Source organism: Cryptotermes secundus, unplaced genomic scaffold (genome assembly GCF_002891405.2).
Source record: "Cryptotermes secundus unplaced genomic scaffold, Csec_1.0 scaffold181, whole genome shotgun sequence".
NCBI lineage: Eukaryota > Metazoa > Arthropoda > Insecta > Blattodea > Kalotermitidae > Cryptotermes > Cryptotermes secundus.
Window position 1 is genome coordinate 4472741 of NW_019723906.1, and position 19705 is coordinate 4492445.

The 19705-nt window shown below is 39.4% G+C and overlaps 1 protein-coding gene across 1 annotated transcript in view; it reads right to left on the reverse strand.

Moving 5' to 3' along the window:
* LOC111862034 (LIM homeobox transcription factor 1-beta) overlaps nt 1-19040 on the reverse strand; it is a 75525-nt gene extending 56485 nt beyond the window's left edge. Inside the window, exon 1 of the mRNA XM_023847091.2 lies at nt 18783-19040. The gene's annotated coding sequence lies outside the window, so the exon portion shown is untranslated. The remainder of the gene's footprint in view (nt 1-18782) is intronic.
* Nucleotides 19041-19705: the final 665 nt, after the last annotated feature.

Below are 19705 nucleotides of genomic sequence, written 5' to 3' on the forward strand. Positions count from 1 at the left end.
CGTAGTACGCGGGTTCAAATACCCGGCGGAGGTCGTCGAATTTTTAAGGGCGGAAAAATTCAGGGAACAAGTCCTCCGGGAGGGACTTTAAGCCGTGGGTCCCGTGTCGTAGCTTTACGGCACGTAAAAGAACCTCATACCTCCAAAGGAGGTCACTGACGTCACTGGACGTTTCCCGCCCAACAGCAGTCACTAATACCTCCGGTAGATGGGGGAAGCATTATAGGTACTTCTCAGCCAGTAGAGCCGGTCTCGCTGCCTGGGCAGGACTGATGGTAAGCACCAATACCGGTAGGATATAGAGACTGGTAGAAATCATAGAGGAAAGCACAATGGACCACTACAGGTCTAAGTGCATGGGGAAACCCACCCTCTCTAATAACTAACTAACTAACTAATTCTAATGTTATCGCCAATTCATGCACTTTAGGATTCACTATAGCACGCACTAAGTCTTTTCACTCTGTTGTGTCTTCACTAGCCGTTGCCTGGTAAAGGATTTCAACAATGTCTTCTTCTGCTCACGTTATTGCCGGCTGGCGACTGGCAACTCTCTCACAAGGAAACCCATGGCTGTAAATATCCACATTTTATGAACAAAAACAACTTTACACTTCCAAAATTATGCAGAAAATTAATGCAAATCCGCCCTTTTTCTTGGAAAGTTTAGTGCTAGGCGTAAGTGAAGGCTCTACTTGTACGTCGAATTATGTGTCAAATGTAAGTTGAACTGTTATCATGGAGTCTATATTGGCTAAGTGCCATACATACAAACTCTTTTGTTGTGAGTAGCCATTTTTCGAAACAAGTGGAATGTAGCGTAGGCGGGGAACAACAGTAACTGAGAGGTATAAAATAAGAAGTTAGAAGATTCTCAGTTGACTGATACAGGCGTAAAATCCTTAGTATGGCTCATTATCCTTCTACATAAAGTGACAAAATGTTTTATTCTCATCCTGTATTACATATTAACATAGACTCTCCTCTACTCGCAAGTGCTAATGTGAGTCGAAAGGGAAGTTCTCTGTAAATAATACTAATATTGTGGCGTATTTCCTCAAAGCAAGAACTATGTAGGCAGATAAACAGCCGTTGCTATGTTATGGTCCGTACACACGCAGCAGAGGGAGGCATCACGTACACTGTGACCTCATGCAACAATAGAAGAGGTTTTGCAAGCGACGTTCTCTTAGGGTCCACGCCGCGCTCGTACGCAACTGTGGGATAAAGACATCACTCAGCCGTGAATCAACACGCACCAATAGAAGAAGCAGTGTTTTCTGCTTACAATTTATATTATGCTGTGCCCTATATGTTTCGGCTTTCTTGGAAGTCGCCATCAAAATCACGACGTGATACAAAATAAAACTGTTAACTTACAGAAACTCCGAAAGTATTTAGCGAATGGTGCTCGGGATAGGCACAGAAGGGTTTGTTGGTGTGAATTGGATTTATCTGGCTGAGGATAAGGTTCACAGAATAGTGCTCTTACGAGCCTTCGAGCTCCACAACTATCAAAATATTTCTTGAATATTTAAGAGCCTTATTGCCACCACAACAAAGGTGTGCTTCATGAAGTTAGTATGTGATTAAGAAATGTTTTCAGTTTGCTGCAACAAGTTCTCAGAAAACTGGTCAATTACAACGTAATACATGGGAGTGAAAAGCTATTGATTCATTTCCTGACTAATCGTTCAATAGTTATTTGGCGTGTAAAATTGGGTTCGTTCTTTTTGGGGGGTTATGTATCTGCCAAATTTATGTACAAAAATTATGTATCTTAAAACTATGAATAGGACAAGCATTTCCTTTTGTTTGAGAACATTAAATTTTCTGTACATATTAGTGGATATATGTTTTTTTGTGAAATATGGAATTGCGAAATTATTTTTTTTTAATTTGGTATTTCTAGGGATCCTTTCTCTAGGTGTAAGAATTTTAGGGAAGAGAGTAATTAATTTTTTTTCGAAACTTGCAAAATTTAATTACTGCGCTGGATTGTGGAGTATAACAACATTGAGCTACAAATGACAGTATGTAAAATACAGCTTGTGTATTAGAATTATGTAGATATTTGTTTGCATTCTACATTCATATTATTCAGATCTGAAATACCTCTTAAATCAGAGGCACCATAACCCAAAATCCTTTGAACAAAATGGTGCTAGATAACTTTGTTTTTGAATGTTGCAGATTCAGTTTTGATTAATGTCATCTCATTAGTATCTGTCTGTTCCGTTATGAAAAGTCTGGAATTTGAAAAACAGAGAGAAGTATCTTGGTGAATTATACTTAAATTTATGTTGTGCTGTACATATCACTCTCAGCCTTTCCGCCTGATATCAGGTCACACTGTTACAATTTCCAGTAGCATAACAATAAACAGTTGACACATTTGTATTGTATTTTAGCATCCTGTTGCATTGTAGTATCATTTATAGATCGTAAGTATTCCGTGTATAATGCAACAAAGTCGACCTTTTAGAAAAGGAACTAAAATATACTTAATACACTAAAAGTGTCTGGTAAATATTTTAAAATATTTAACAAACACTTTTATTGTATTATTTGTAATTTAGTGTCTTCTACAGAAGGTTGACTTTGTTGCTTTATAGACGGAATACTTACGATCTAAAGGTGACACAAATATACTTAAAGGTAAACATATATGAGAGTAAGTTCAAAATACTGGCTTATCAATATATGGAATGCTAATTATGGTTTAATTACTACAATATGTGTAGCATAAGCATAATTGCTTTGATATTCTTATGTATTTTCAATCATCGGTAGTGTCTGAATTACTGAATCCATTATTTTTGCTATAGGATATTACGTGTGTTCGAATCCTATTGTAATATAAATACCATTTGACTTGAACAAGCTTGCGATGGAAGAGGTTCAGCAGAATGTGTGAAACTGCTAAAATTATGAGCATTTTATGCTGATTATGAGCAGGACAAGGATTTTTACTATTGAATTTCCAGCAACGGCAGTAATGATAAAACGGAATATTGAAGCAGCTCCCTCACTGTATAATCAGAACTCTTTAACTATACAGCATCAATCTCTACAACACAAAACAAAATAAATACTTATACAACATGTCATATAATCGTAAACATGAGCTAATAAAGGCAATTTTAAGCTAAAAATTGGATAATACAAAGAAAATGAAAACATCAATGCAATAAAATAATATTTTAACAATATGATTATAATTATTTTATGAAACAAAATTTGTTCTTATTGCAAGAATTGATATTATCATTCATTTGTAATGTCCTGTCAAGTTCAAAGAAACGCACGATGCAGTGTTCTCTTACAACGTTTTATGCTTTCTGCTTGAAAAGCCAAGATCAACTGTGTTGCCGAGGGCCAGCAGCAACTTACTGAACTGAAATGGACTGGAGATGAGCTAGCTGAGAGCAAGTGAGACCCAGTGATAGCGACTGATAACCATTGAGTGGGCAGTCATGGCTCGGAAGTCACCAGTGGAGTAGTGAGTCAGCTGTGAAAGAGTCGCCAGGCCGCAAGGACGTGAACATGGAAGCTGAGGAATTTACATTGTTGTAAACGGCTAGGGAAGACTAGAATGCTTAGTGTTTGCTGTAGAGAAAGTAGAGTGAGTGAATTAGCGAGAGCGCTATAATTATATTTACGAGTTATGAGGGTTCCATAAATCCAATTAACAATCCAAACTCCATGTCCAGTCACTAACACGTGACAATATGGTTCCACACATAATGAAGTATTCGATACTTTATATGACGAACCTGTGGAGTACCGATTGAATATCTAAGGGTTCGCCGTGCTCATGCGGCAACTTCTCCGGTGACTGAGTACAGCGTGTAGTCTAGTCATCATTTGTCAGGTGTTGGAGAATAGTAATGTATGGAGTAGAGAACTGGGAGCGAGGCAGGCATAAGTGAATGTGTCTTTTGTTTTACGTACATTTTTTTCCCCTTGGCACTACAGCCTCAGTGGGCCTAGGTCTACCTCCATGAACTTCTCCGTTCACTTCGGTTTTTCTAGATCTTACACATTCGGTAGGACTCCTTGGGCGGGTGATCAGCTCGTCGCAAGGCCTCTACCTGTACACAAACACAGAAAAACGCACACACACAAAATAACTTCCATGCTCTGAGTGGGATTCAAACCGACGACCCCGGCTTCCGAGCGAGCGAAGACAGCGTATGCCTTAGACCGCTCGGCTATCGTGACCGGCCTTTACGTACATAGAATAAATAAATATTAAGTGTACTCTCTTACAGTGTCAATATAAAACATGTGCATATACACATACATCGCTTAATAATACTTTATGTTTTATATTTTATCTTTGCTTTCTCCTCGGTTTAGTTATTTGTTTGTTTCTTTGTTTCTCTATCTTATCGATTCCTTTAAATATTACAAGAAGTTCTGGGAAGAATTAATCGCATACTTTTCTTTCATATGACACGGATCTCACAGGAAGCGATAAAATTAGGATGGACACAGGCACAGGAACAGGAAGTCTCCTAACAATATATAGGGCGAGATACACGAACAGACACACAGCAAGGCGATTGAGACTCTTAAATCTAAAAAATTAGGAGGGAATATGCAGACAGACGGACAGATATAGAAGGATAGGCAGACAAACAGCAAGTTTATTTCATAAGGTTCACTATATTTTTTTTCAAGGTAAGGGAAGTAGGCTAATAAACTAATTTATCGATTGGTTCTTCAAGTATTTAGAGACATTTTGTCAATTGAATCGATTACGTAATATGGAATGCTAGGTTGCCTGTGAACTGTGAATTGGAAAGGAAGTGGAATAAAGCGACCTGCTCCGTTTTGCTCAGTTTCAAGGCCATATCTGAGAACTTGCGTAAAGGAACTGGAAACAACGCACGAAAATCTGTCAGAGAACATATGAAGGAAATAATTTTCAAGTTAATTCCGATGTGCTGATTCCAAATAGCACACGAAGAAACTTGCATCGGATTAGAGCAGTGTGAAACTAATTTTGAGGCAAGTGAAAGCGTTCTTTTTCAAATTTATATTTATTTTTTAGTGTTTTGTAATTTTTAAAGGTAGGGTGTGATGTTTATCAGCGAATAAAAGCTCTTTCACGTGTAAGGAACATCATTATAAGTCGTACGAATGTATANCAAAACAGTTCAAGAATAGATGTAATATTATAAAGTGAAAAATATAAAAAAATTCATGTAAAATTTCTTCTGTAGGAAATATATCACAAAATTTTTATGATAATTTCTATTTATAATTTCTTTATTTTAGTAAGTATATTGATATATTCCTTCATTTTCCAATACATAGTAACATTTTTGGAAATAAGTCTCGTAAATACTATGTTAGAGAATATTATAAAACTCGAATGAAATTTCGTATTTGAAGGAGTTGCATGGAATTAATTTCGAACGGTTTCTTTTTTCGGATTGTCGTTATACTTTTCGAATTGAGATCAGTTTAAAAATCTGTGACGAATCAAGTTTCGCCATCTTCCGACCTAATCGCGGTCCTTCACTGCGTGTCATGATCAATACTCGCGCATTGGGAGGGCTAGAACTCTTGCTTCTCCGCGGCCAGAAGCCTTGCAACAAGCGCTGTATATGATCCCAAGTCCAAGGCTAGAAGCAGACTCTTCCAAGACAGTACAAGGGCAGATGATTTTCGGAATGGAGGGATACAAATCATGGAGTATGAAACCCCGAAACGCCGAAGTATTTCGATTTGCTTGATAGTACAAGTACATGCTGTGGTTCTGTATGGCTGTGAAACTTGGTCTCTGACATTAAGGGAGGAACGTAGATTGAGGGTGTTTGAGAACAGAGTGTTGAGGAGAATATTTGGACCGAAGAGAGATGAAGTGACAGGAGGTTGGAGAAACCTGCATAATGAGGAGCTTCATAACTTGTACTCTTCTCCAAGTATAATTAGAATGTTCAAGTCAAGGAGGATGAGGTGGACAGGTCATGTAGCACGAATGAGGGAGACGAGGAATGCGTATAGGATATTGGTAGGAAAGTCAGAAGGAAAGAAACCACAGGGAAGACCAAAGCGTAGGTGGGTGGACAATATTAGAATGGATCTTAGAGAGATAGGATGGGATGGTATGGATTGGATAGATCTGGCTCAGGATAGGGTCCAGTGGAAGGTTCTTGTGAACACGGCAATGAACCTTCAGGTTCCATAAATTGCTGGGAAATTCTTGAGTAGATGCAGAATTGGCGGCTCCTCCAGAAGGGCTCAGTTCCATGAGTAAGTAGTAAGTAAGTACAAGTACATGATTTCAGATACAATCTGGACAGCGGCTGAGTAACCGGTATGTTGGTATATTGTTGCCAGAGAGAGAGATTCATACCCCTGCGTTAAGGGAGCATTGAATCCATATTGTAGGCCATCCTTCAATATTTCATAATTATGCAGCGGGAGATGAAATTAACTCTTTTTTAAGGAACCTGAATATTTATTACGTAATTCACAAAGGGCTTTCACATGACTCCATCCTGAGCCAGTTGTGTCTTCACTTTCACGTATTCCCCTAAATGTTATCCTCCTACTTATGGGTCCCTAATGGTCTCCTCCCTTGAGATTTCGGGCCTAAGTAGTCTCTAGTTCAAAACTACACCCATTCCCCCATACGTCTTCATGGAGTAATGTTTCATTATTTCAGTACAGGAACAAATTTAGCGCTAACTTACCTGCTTCAGTCACACTAAAATTATTTGAGTGGGGATCACGAAAAACGAAGTTCCTCACTGTAATTCTCCATTAGGAATCTCCCTTTTGGACACAAATATTCTCTTCGGCTCTCTGTTCCTTCTATTGTGGGTGACCAAGTTCGACACTCATAAAAGGAACAAGAAATGCTCCAGACTTGTATTCGGGATGTGATTGGTTAAATCTCGGCCAGGTCACGGGCTATGTTGACTGAGGTTTCTCGTGGTTTTTCTGTCACTCCAGGTAAATTGTGGAATGATATCTAATTTAGGGCTTCATCGCTTCCTTCCAGATCCTTCCCAATTTTTCATTCGTCAGTCATCCCACCATCAAAAGTCATATAGCCTTCATTATTATTATTATTATTGTTCTACAGCACTTTGTTGGGCCTCGGCCTATTTTTAGGTTACTTGATCCTTTACACAGTTCATAGGATTCCATGGACAGGGGATCAGTCCCTTCGCAAAGCCGCTACCTACACACAGAACAACGCAAACACAGAATAAACGCACACATACATTCGAACCCACGATCCCAGTGTTTGAGAGAGCGAAGACAGTTCATGCCTTAGACCGCGCGGCCATAGTGATCGGCCTCAACACTGTTACCTCTTAAAAAACACAGAAATGCAGACCCATGCAACACAAGAAGGAAAATTATAGATGTGTAAGTTCTATTTTATCTCTCAGTTTTAGGCAGGAGGAGGTAAGATAAAATATTCCGAACAGAGTGGGAAGAAAAAACACCCGAAATAAATCCTTTTTTTCTTTCTTCACGGCTGCACTTCTTTTGTATTATTGTTATTCCCAAACCCAGTACAATCCTTGTAGAAGATCATACTTGTAAGTCGACGACCTGTGATAATTCGCTGCATTTGAAGGGAAGCGGCAAAATCATATCATTTTACACATAATTAACTCTCTTTAACTTGGCCAAATGTCTGTCTTATATCTTGCCCACTTTTGCCTTTTGTGCTGTGATTCTATATATATTTTCTGCACGGGCATTTCAGCTTTTCCAGAAGCCTTTTTTTTTAGTATCTTCTGAAAATATGTTTCGACGTAACGGCCAGGAAGTTTTATAGCAGATGAACTGAAAGCGATTTCACTTTCGACAGTTCACGTCTTCAACTCACATCAGTGTAAGGAAAAGCGTACCTCATTAAATCTTTGCAAGTGCGTGACCTCCATAAATTTGGAGGTACAGGAGAGTTAAGGATAGCCTATGCTTCAAAGCCGTTGATTTCACTTCATAAACAAATTTGAAACGTTCATTTCTCAAGTAATCTTCAAAATGTAGTGAAATTCTTCGTCGTAACTTGATACAACAGCATACTCAGTTGTACTTAAACACTATTCGGCGCGCAGACGCGTAGGCAGTTTGCGCATATGCGAGGTCGGTAGTCCAAGTTGCACTTGACGAGAATTTACGTAACGAAATAAGCATTGTCTGTAAGTAGAAATTATGAGAGATTTTTTCTACATTCCATTTACTAAAGAAACTAGGTTGCGTCATCATCAATGAGTGACGTATACCTTTATGTCATTATTAGAAATTACTAAATTATATTTCCAACGCACTTCCGGTATTCATACCGCTTTGGGAAATTTAAACACGACATCTGAATTCTCTTCCGTAATGTTGCCTTCGCAAGATATAACGTAGCCTCATTCCCCGTTTTGTATTATGATATTTCATTCACATTAAGCAGCAGTCTTAATTAAGATGGAGCACGCGGTAGCGTACTTGGTTGAGGCGCTATGCTACAAGCCGGAAGGTCGCGGGTTCGAGTTCCGACGTGGTGGATTTCTTCAATTTACTTAATCCTTCCAGCCGCACTATCGCCTTGGGGTCGACTCAGCCTCTAACAGAAAAGAGTACCAGAAATCTTCTTGAGGGGTGAAGAGCGGCAGGCGTGTAAGGATGAAAACCTCGACTTCTCACATCCCTATTGACCTTCACAGCCCATAACACGGATAGCTTTACCCGTTCTTATCTGTATCTTAATTATGATAGTCGCTACTTATTCGTCTCCCTGGTATGTTGTTATTACAGCAGTTTCTTTCTGTAACAAAGTCTAGAAGTTTCTTTTAGAAGTAGGAGACTTGAACTTGTAAAAATCTTGCAACAGGATTAGGTTATTTCATGAGGTTATGAACGTTTGTGGGGGGAGAATATTGTGAGGGTAGCATCGGGTAGGTATTTGAAAAAAAAATATTTGCGCTGAGAGCTTTTTATTCTGTATGTGAGGAGGGAATGAAGCAGTCTACCTTTGCGAACATAACTTCGAAATGTGTATCTCTCTCTTTATCAGCTTCTGTTAATAAAATGGAGACGTACAGTATATCCTATACATATACACAAATACCTGAATCTTTATTATTATTATTATTATTATTATGCTTTTAACCCTACCCTACTCCACATTTCTCCAACATTCAGCACTCTTTTTCACAGCTATAGAAAATTATTGGAATTTAAAATGTGGGGGTTGTTTGAGGAGTGAAGGGTGGTCGTCCATCCTACTGGTGTAGGCTCCCAAATACCAGTGGTTTGGGTTGGAAGCTCCCACCTACACCCCTCCATTCCAACCGTACACACAGCAGCTCTAACCCCTGATGTGTAGGCTACACGCCATCCCCAACCTCTCTCTCTCTCACAAAAAAAAAAACAACTTTTTTTATCCGAACATTTGTCTTGTGTAATGTGCTTCATAGTGCTAGTCTGGGCTCCAACATGGGCTGTACTGGAGCCCGGCATAGCACATTTTCTGTTGGTAGCTCGTAGATGCTGTCACTGTGATGTAGGGACAGGAGATGTATGGAGGGATCTGTACCTCCTCACCCCCCACTCACCCCCACGGGATTTGAGGTCGGTGATGGTCCAGTGATGGATGGTGTTGTCGCAGAATAAGCACCCATCCCAGGTTTGCAGTGTTATATAATACGAACACAGAGTATATATTCTGATGAAACAGCGTGTGGTGTAGGCTTCTGACGGGTCGGACGATTTACAATGTTGTTTATTATCAGGCTCCTGTAAATGTACGTGCATTGTACGAGTATAGATTTTCTCACTACAGTGGGCGTCAAACATGTCAGAATTGATGTTACGTGAATATAATTCAATTCGATTAATCAACATATGTTCCGATACTTAACAATATCCCACACCCTACAGTAAACTGAACCACAGGAGCATGAGAAAGTACAATTCAATAATATTTCAGTCATTAAACTGTAAACATCTCCTTAATTAGGCGAACGTCCTGGTGGTTCTTCGACAAACAACAATACAGAGGACTAGTTACTATAGGATTCTGACAATGGTGTATAACACAGAGATATTGGGTTTTCGGACTTCATCCAACGTCCTGGTTTTTAAGATAACTAAGAAAAACACGACGTTTCGGAAACTGGATCTNAAAACCCAATATCTCTGTGTGAATACAGAGGACATTGACGATAGCGGGAAAAATGATTATTATACGTCTGTAATTAAGGTGACTATGCGCCTTATAATTTGGCATATAGTTTGTAAATATTTCGGAAGAATTTTATACTTCGACCTTCACTCCTAATACCCCCCAAAATCTGAGCCAGAGTGTTCTTCTGAACTGTTGTTACCTGTCAACCGAACTACATGTCACATCCCAGAAAACCGTAACCAATTTCCTCACCAAGGCCAGAAATTAACATCGACCATAGTCTCTTAATTTGCATGCAAATGGCTATATTCTTTGAAATTCATAGTTGTACATTTATCAATAAATGTTTAGGGAGAAAGGGAAATGGGCAACAGCCGTGTTTCTTATTACGGTTACTTCTGTTCAGTTTATCGAGTTCGGTGCCATTATGTTAAGTGCATCTGTGTCCACATAAGTCCAGGTTCTTGTAATACAGATATTTGTTACGTATATGTCTATTTCCATTGCGCCTGAACTAGTCTACTACTATTACTGCTGCTTCTACTACACCAATACTATACTACTACACCAATACTATTACTACTACACAAATACTATTACTACTATACCAATAGTATTCCTACTACACAAATATTATAACTACTACACCAACAGTATTACTACTACACACATATTATTACTACTACACTAATACTATACTACTACACCAATACTATTACTACTACACAAATACTATTACTACTATACCAATAGTATTCCTACTACACAAATATTATAACTACTACCCCAACAATATTACTACTACACACATATTATTACTACTACACTAATACTATAACTACTACACTAATACTATAACTACTACACTAATACTATGACTACTACACAAATACTATTACTACTATACCAATAGTATTCCTACTACACAAATATTATAACTACTACACCAACAATATTACTACTACACACATATTATTACTACTACACCAATACTATACTACTACACCAATACTATTACTACTACACAAATACTATTACTACTATACCAATAGTATTCCTACTACACAAATATTATAACTACTACACCAATAGTATTCCTACTACACAAATACTATTACTACTACACTAATAATATTACTATTATTCAAATACTATTACTACTACATCAATGCTATTACTACTATCATTTCCTTTCCTCTCGGTCCCTTTAATGTTTTACTTCTCCCATAAGCTCGGACAAGGGATCTAATTTGCTGAATTTATTTTCACATTTCCCTTCAATTTTAAACAAGTAAGTTTCAATATATTTCCACGCGTTACATTTGTATAATTTATTATTTTCTAACGTGCCAAAACCTCATTTACACTTAATTTACTGCATTCAAATTATTCTCTCCATATTTCTTTTCCGAACATTTAGTAGTACCTGTTTAGCTTGTTCCGACCCCCAAACACGGGGTGAAAGGTTTGCTTAACTTCAAAACGCTTACTTTCAGATTTCTTATTATGGAGGTACAAGAGTCGAATCTCGGTCTTATGAACCGCTCCACTGATTCAATTGCCTCCAGACAAGTTCTGCGGTATTACCGTAAAGTGGGCCACTACCGATCCCCTCTAAATATTTTGTTGATAATCATTGATGCAATTTGGGGTTATAAATACTTATCATAGTTTGTGGCTACTTGCTCTTAAATCCTGGTGCTCTGCCTGTTAATAGTGAATACAGGGCCGCAATCATATCGTGGATACTGAGAGCAGTAGCCGAAGCAGTGGTGAGGGTTGCCTATACCCAATAGGTAACAGATTCAAATCTCTGTTGAGACAACAACTCCTTTGACTACGGCTTTCATAATTTTCCTAAGTCACTCTAAATGATTGAGGAGATAGCCATGTTCCCGTGCTCTTCCATAGTCAGACACTTCCACCCAACTCGGAGCGTGATCTGAAGAGAAGCATTGCTTTGTGTATTCCTCATGACTGGTGGGTTTAATATTGAGCACTCTTTCTGCAGAACTTCTTAGTTGATTTGACACGAAATAACCCGTATGATTTACCAAGCGTTGCTAAGAGAGGATTGTAAGCTGCCTTTACACGGTTAATTTTGTTACATTTAGACGAACTTTTCTAAGCAATCGTAATTTTTATCATTTACGAAATCTTCATATACGAATACGCAGTTTAGGTTTCTCTATGTGTAGTGACTGTTCTTGAATGCATATAGGAAGCCAGTAGGAAAGAGACCACTATGAAAACCTAGATGTAGGTGGGAGGATAATATTAAAATGGATTTTAGATAAGATGGGGTAGTATGGACTGGATTTATGTGGCTTCAAATAGAGACCAATGGAAGGCTCTTGTGAACACGACAATGAAATTTGGAGTTCCGTATAATGTTGAGCAATTCTTGACTAGCTGAGCATTTGGTGTCTTCTCAAGGACTCGGCTTCATGGATTTAGTTAGGTGGCAGCAACTGTTCTTTACAGTGTTTTATTAATAGCATATTTTCAATAAATAATTTTCTAAAAGACCATTTTAAATTTCCTTTAAAAACCACCATTAAGATATGTTCCAAAGTGGCTGTAAAAATATAACAAGAGAAACCTCAACTAAACATCTGCCAAATATATTAACGTGATCACATGATGGCTTTCGGAATGCATCAAAATGTGACAAAACAAACATTTCATAGACGGATCTTGCAGTCTGCCCTTAAATTACCTAGCAAATGTTAGGCTCATTATTGGGTAGTGCCGCGAGCAGTACTCGTATGTAGAGCGTACAAGGTAAAATTGTCCTGTGCTTAACCAATTAGGCACTACCCCATGATGGCTTATAGGGGATTGGATGTATAGACCCAAATTGTCTTGACCTTGGCACTAGTTTTATGTGAGCGGTGAGCTTCAAGCCCCGTCCGCTTTACCCCCAGGGCAAAATTTCCCGGTACCTATCGGATAGGGTGTTAGGTGGACTCCAGAAGCGGTCTGAACGATGTGGAGAGGAGAAAATTCTTGATCCTAACGGGACTCGAACTCCGATTCCTTGGTCTTTCATCCCATATCAAATCACTATACCGACTGAGGTACCCCAGCTCACCTGTACTTCACATAGTTTGTTAAGAGCATTAAGTTGATAAGTTCATCTTAATCTGTTGTAGAACTTAAGAATGCATGGGGACATTGTGCCTACTTTCACTCTCCCATACACATCTTCATATGATGATGCATAATTGAAGGCAGAGAGTTTTATCTCCTTATTGGAAACTTTACAAGATTCCGAGTTGTCTCTTCAGGTGTATTAAAGGTGGCTATGCCGTCTAGAAGAGTGTTAAAAATCTACTTAAAAGTATATTGCGCACGCGTTTTTATGCAGTTTCTAAATTAAACGCAATTTAGTGTTTCAATTTTATGGCGCAGAGCCTCTTAATATTTCACATTTTACGATCGTTTGGGTTCCTATATTGCTTAATAAGTTTGGGCGTACTTCTGCATCCACGATCTGTCTATAAAGTGTCTGAAATTTCCCAAGAATATGTGCATAAAACCGTTAATTATCCACGCGAGAGCAGTGCGTGCTCGCAAGCGACATGTAACTTCTGAATAATGACAGATGAATTATGAAGACTACTGACGTTTCGGAGGAACATCCTGCCTCCATCTTCAGGATCAAAGAGTAAGACAAACAACCAGTAAGAACCAGAGATCTGCTTGCTGCTCATCTGGCTTACTTTTCAACCATGAAGAAGGAGCAAATACTTTTTTTTTCCGAAACGCGTTTGTAATTCTACCGCACATCCCGGCGTCAGATTCCAAAAGACAATACTGTTCATGGTCACCGCTGGGGAAAACCTCAAATTCAACAGAGAGAGATATAGTTGTTAAAGATGAGTAATTCGCATCAAAATATTATGAGCTTAAATAATGTGTGTGAAATGAATAACTGTTTACGTTGTGAACTCTTACTGCAAACAGTTGCTACTCACTACAGTAGGTCACTTGTTGGACTGTGCAGAAACAAACACTGCCATCTCACTAGTTCTACAAGTGGAGAAAGTGTAATATGTTTGCTGTCAGAAAGTTTTGTCCCAACTTCTGCGTACTGGGGAAGGACCTTTACGTTTACATTACTACATAGCCATGTTCACTTATGTTTAATTGTAATCTCTCTCTCTCTCTCTTCATTCATTCGTTCATCTGTGGCTCTACAGCTCTTTGTTAGTCCTCTGTTGATTTTTCAGTTTCTACACAGTCGGTAGAATTCCTTTGGCGGGGGATGAGCCCGTCGGAAGGCCGCTACCTGCACACAGGACAGCACAAACACAGAAAAAACGCACACAGACATCCATGCCACGAGTGGGATTCGAACCAACGATCTCAGTGTTTGAGCGAGCGAAGACAGTTCATGCGTTAGACTGCGTGGTCACTGTGATCGGCGGGGGTGGAGGAATAGCTCCACACATTATTCACCTCACTGCATCAGAATATCCAAAGGACAGGAAATGTCAATGTGCGTCTCTCAAACGGTTTGCATGTGGTGAAGACGGAAGAAATCCATACTCTGCCTGTCCGAAAATATCGAACATAATAAGAACGAATTAAAGTTGATATATTTACAAATTTTTTGAAAATTTTTTCGTCTTTTGCAGTAAAAGCAGTAAAATTTCTTGCTTGTATCCAGAAGGTGTCCGTTTCGAAACTCGGTCGGGACACCGATGATTTGGACTGAGGTTTATGTAAGGTTCCTCAGTGTCTCCGCATCATTGCCACGTCAATGTAAATAAAAGTAGATCGCGGCCACTTCCTTCCACATATTTTCCGATTTATTGCTCAGTACTGGAAGCCGTGTAATCTTATTGTCCAACCAGAACTCAGTCACAAGTAAAACTGAGTTTGAATACGTGAACATAACATTTAGAGCACACTGTCGCTTGATGCTGTGAACTCCGAACAGGCTAATTACGGGAAGGAAGAGAGTTAACTACATGACTGATCTGGAGGGGAATTTTGACGAAGAATATTACAAATATTTCTACTTATTCTTTTGTCTCGCCATTCAGATCACAGCTTCGCCATCCGTATCTGGCAATGTTATTATCTGTTATCAGTGAAATTCACGACAGAAGTCAATCAATACTTCATGCAGCTTTCGCTTTTCAGTTTATCAGTATCGACCTTACAGAGTTGGTAGTTGGTATCTAATTCAGCTCACATCTCTCATGATGATTGCTTAAGATATAAACCGCAGAATGAAATAAAAATTAATATTCATATTTTAGAAGAGTTAATACCATAAAATATTGAATTACAATATATTCTACAATCCTTATATGCAGGTGCTTATGTGTGTGTGTGGATTTGCTCTAGATTAATTCTCTCTATCCTACGAGGAAATATATTTAGGCCTTATTCTCTATTGGAAAATGTGCTAAAAGACTTAACATATCATCATTTTGGTGTCAGAGTTCACTTTGCGAGAAAATGGCTCTGCTCGTAGGGGAATTGCGAATGAAAAGCAGATATTTTACAAGCGCAATAAAATATTGACTATGAATGGAACTTTCCAATTCCGTGTGCTGAAGGAAAAGAACATATTTGGGTTTGGAGTTCATTGTATCGCTCAATTATCAATAACTCATATCTACTCCCCTTTTCTGTCTCTTGCATTCGGGTCCGAATTACCGTAAAAGTCTGTAGCGTTCTGCAAAAGCCAGCTCAGTTTCTCTGGCTAGAGATACCGTGTCAACAGGCCTAACAGTTGGCTTGACTTCTGCATATTTTACTAGTGCGTATGTTTATGCGACTGTGTGGGTATGTGTTCATAAGTTTTGTTGGAAATGAATGATTTGGCAGTTAATAATAAGCCAATGCATATTGCTGAAATAAGTCCAATGTTACGTATGTGTGCCCATTCCTTTAATGGATGAATTGAGTTAATGGACTTTACCCATCGTCTAGTTTTCTTAAAGAACACAATGTTTCAGGAACTGCATCTGTTTCCGCCCGCAGGTGAAAGCAAAGGGGCACCTGCTCACTTGTGTCCGTTGCAAGGAGCTAACACTAGATGGCATTTGAGATTAGCTCTTTCTGACTGGTCGATTACATTGGCTGCGCGGTCTAAGGCATGAACTGTCTTCGCTTTCTCGAATGCTGGGATCATGGGCTCCAGTCTCACTCAAAGGATGGATGTCTGTATGGGTTTATTCTGTTTGTGTTGTTCTGTATGTAGGTAGCGGCCTTGCGACGGGCTGATCCCCCGCTCAAGAAGACCTGCCGAGTGTGTATAGGATTAGGAAACTGAGAAAAAGGCCAAAGTCCAACATAGGGCTGTAGATCCATAGATATATTAGATAGATACATAGATAGGTACGTAGGCAGCTAGATAGGTAGATGGGTAGATAGATTTCTAGCGGGGTCAGTTCAGTAGGTGTACGTCCACTCTCTACCTAAGAATGGGAAAAAAAATCAGTTTCCGAAACGTTGTTTTCTCAGAATATTAGACGATAGACGAAGCTCAGAAACTGAATAATCTCAGTTACAATACCCTATCATCAGGATCCTTCAGAATTCCGTTGTTTTGCCCTAAATAGTGCTACATTTAGTCCTCTAAACGTACTGTCAATTTCGATTGGTTCTCAGAAAAAAGAGTAATTATTTGATTAAAGATCTGTAAAGAGCCTATCATTGTAAAGAAAATGGGCTATGCAAGTAAGGAGCCGACTTTTAATTATAATTTAAACCGCTTCTTATCTTAAACGATTAATAACAGATTTAAGAGAAAAATTAATCAAGGAAACGTTTCTTATTGGTTTCAGAATTGTCATACCACGTGTTTATGAGAAAAAGTAAAGATCAGTAAAACAGGCAAATTAAAAAGGTAAAGCTATCCCTGAAACAGGTCGCGGAGGTCCATAGGGTTGTGAGACGTCGAGACTCCCATATTTTCTAGAAAACCGGCTCACAGATGGCAGTGAGATTGTCAGCCTTAAACGCCGGCCGCCCCTTATCCCCCCAGAAAGATTCCTGGTACTCATTTCTGTTAGACGCTGAGTCGACCCTAGGGTTATAGTGCGGCTGGAAGGATTAGATAAATTGAAAAATTCAATGACCTCATTGGGATTCGAACCCGCGACCTTCCGGCATGTAGCGCAGTGCACTGCTGTTGTGTACACGATAATGATATTTCAGATCCTATGAAAGGAGGGCAATTTCATGACCAGCTGATCAAGAGCAGGCTTCTCCACAAAGAATCTGTTGCATGTTGTTAATTGGGACGTGTTTCCTGCCTTATTGTAATAAATGCCTTTATACTACAGACGTCACGTGTTTTAGGTGAGCATCAGGCCCTTAAAATGAAAAGGGCTATGAGGCGGACGGATTAGAAGAAACTACAGTTTTGTAACAGTGAAAACTATTCAGTTCTTCTGGAGGTTCATTTTGGCGTGGGCATACTTTAATCATAGGATCTTAGAATAAGTATTATTCTTTTATTGCTAGTGGGGTGGGACTAAGTCCCTTGTACTGCGGCCACTTCTGGCCTATTTTACCAGCCCCAGATGATAGGTGAGGGTGATTGTGGAGCAATTGGTGGAATGAAGATTGACAGGGGAAACCGAAGTACTCGGAGAAAACCTGCCCCAGCGCCACTTTGTCCACCACAAATCCCACTTGACCAGACCTGAGTTCGAACCCGGGCCGCCGCGGTGAGAAGCCAGTGACTAACCGCTTGAGCTATGGCGCGGCCTCAGCCTGTACGGTTACTGTCATCTTTTCACCTGATGACAAGAGAAAGAGTTGTATAAAAGGGTATTTCTTCCCTGTAAGGCGTTTTCCTGACATTCATATTAATCCCATAATCATAATTTAAAATTTCGAAGTCCGGATATTGGCATAATAGCGATTTATTTTGGAAAACTTATTTTATTCTAGATCTAATTGATAATCACAATTCTTCAACTGTGTTAAGTCGTATGCATTTGAACACGTGCACTTGGAAAGTTGTGATCTGTAAGCGTTTTCGTCAGTTATTAAAGTCTATGAATATTTATCGTCTGTATTTGTATTCATAAATAAACTGTACTGATGACAGGCACTCTAGAAATTTTAATATTGCTAGTTATATTATTTTATAAACCAACATGGATGACAGTTATAAACTACATTTTATTTCGGTTATGTTTCTTTAAGGAAGATTTCCAATTATTGCGGCTGATATAATAATTACACACGCACACACACACACACACACACACATATATATATATATATATATATAGAGAGAGAGAGAGAGAGACATATATGCTTAAAGACTATTAATTTGCAGATGCAGTTAAAGTAATTATAATCAGGGACATAACCAGCTGGCATCATAGGAATTCTTTCTTAGACCTCTTATATTGTTTCAGCTGATGGAACGAAATTTGTAAGGAACTAATTATTGTTACGAAATTGACAGAGTGTGCCATGTCTGACAGTTTACTTTTGTAGTGTAACAAATAAATTAATCTTCCAGATAACGAAAAATACAGTTTATATAAATATTTATGAAAGTCTCACGACGCAAGCAAGCTCTAATGAGGACCTGCTTGGGAGGCATGCCTTCCACCAGAACATCTATATTAAGCAAACTCACCTGCGTAATGAAAATTCACTTTATTTCGGTTAATGATTCCTGGAAATTCTCCTTTTTCCCACTACGTATCTCTCGAAATCTCAGCAAAGCCGTTCTCGTGGAGACTGCTGCGTTGCAGGGTCCTCTAAGCTACGAGGGGAAGACATCTCAGAAACATCTTTGCTGTCGTCGTCGTAGTTGTCAGAAATATAATAGTAACATCTATGTGGTTAAAACCGTCTTCCCGAAGGGAAACTACCTCCATACAGGAATACTAGCATGCATTATCTCTGCTCACGCATTCTCCCTCCCCCTCCCGCCCCATAACTTCCCCTCTCACCCCACGTTGGGCAGTGGGAGAATAGGAGTTCCTCTCCATGCGTTCTTTTCGTCGCCCGAGCATGTATTCTTCCGCCGACAACGTCGCCAGCTAGGAGTAAGCAGGACATAGTCTCCAGAATGGTGGGGCGGAGTCCGCCGACAGATGACTCCTCCTCTGCCTCTGCTTCCAGACCGGACCAATCAGCTTGTCGCGCGGGACGAGACAACGCGCCAGCCAGACTGAAGCCTGGTCTGCCAATAAACTAGAGTCGGTTGGTCTCTCTCGCGACGTGGCCCTTGGCTGATAAACCCTCTCTGGCTGCTTTCTTATTCCGCCCATTCAACTTCACTGCTCCTCATTATGTCTCATTCTGAAAAGCGTATAAATTTCTGTACGGTCGGCAGAGGCAATTCAGACTGCAGTTCTGCCTTCCAGTTCAGCAGTATCCGGACCCGTGCGGAGCTCAGTGGCGTGCAGAACACCTTTCCCTTCACTCACTCACGGAACTGAGCCCTTCTTGAGAAGCCACCAATTCTGCAGCTACTCAAGAATTTACCAGCATTTTATGGAACCCGAAGATTCATTACTGTGTTCACAAGAGCCCTCCACCGGTCCCTATCCT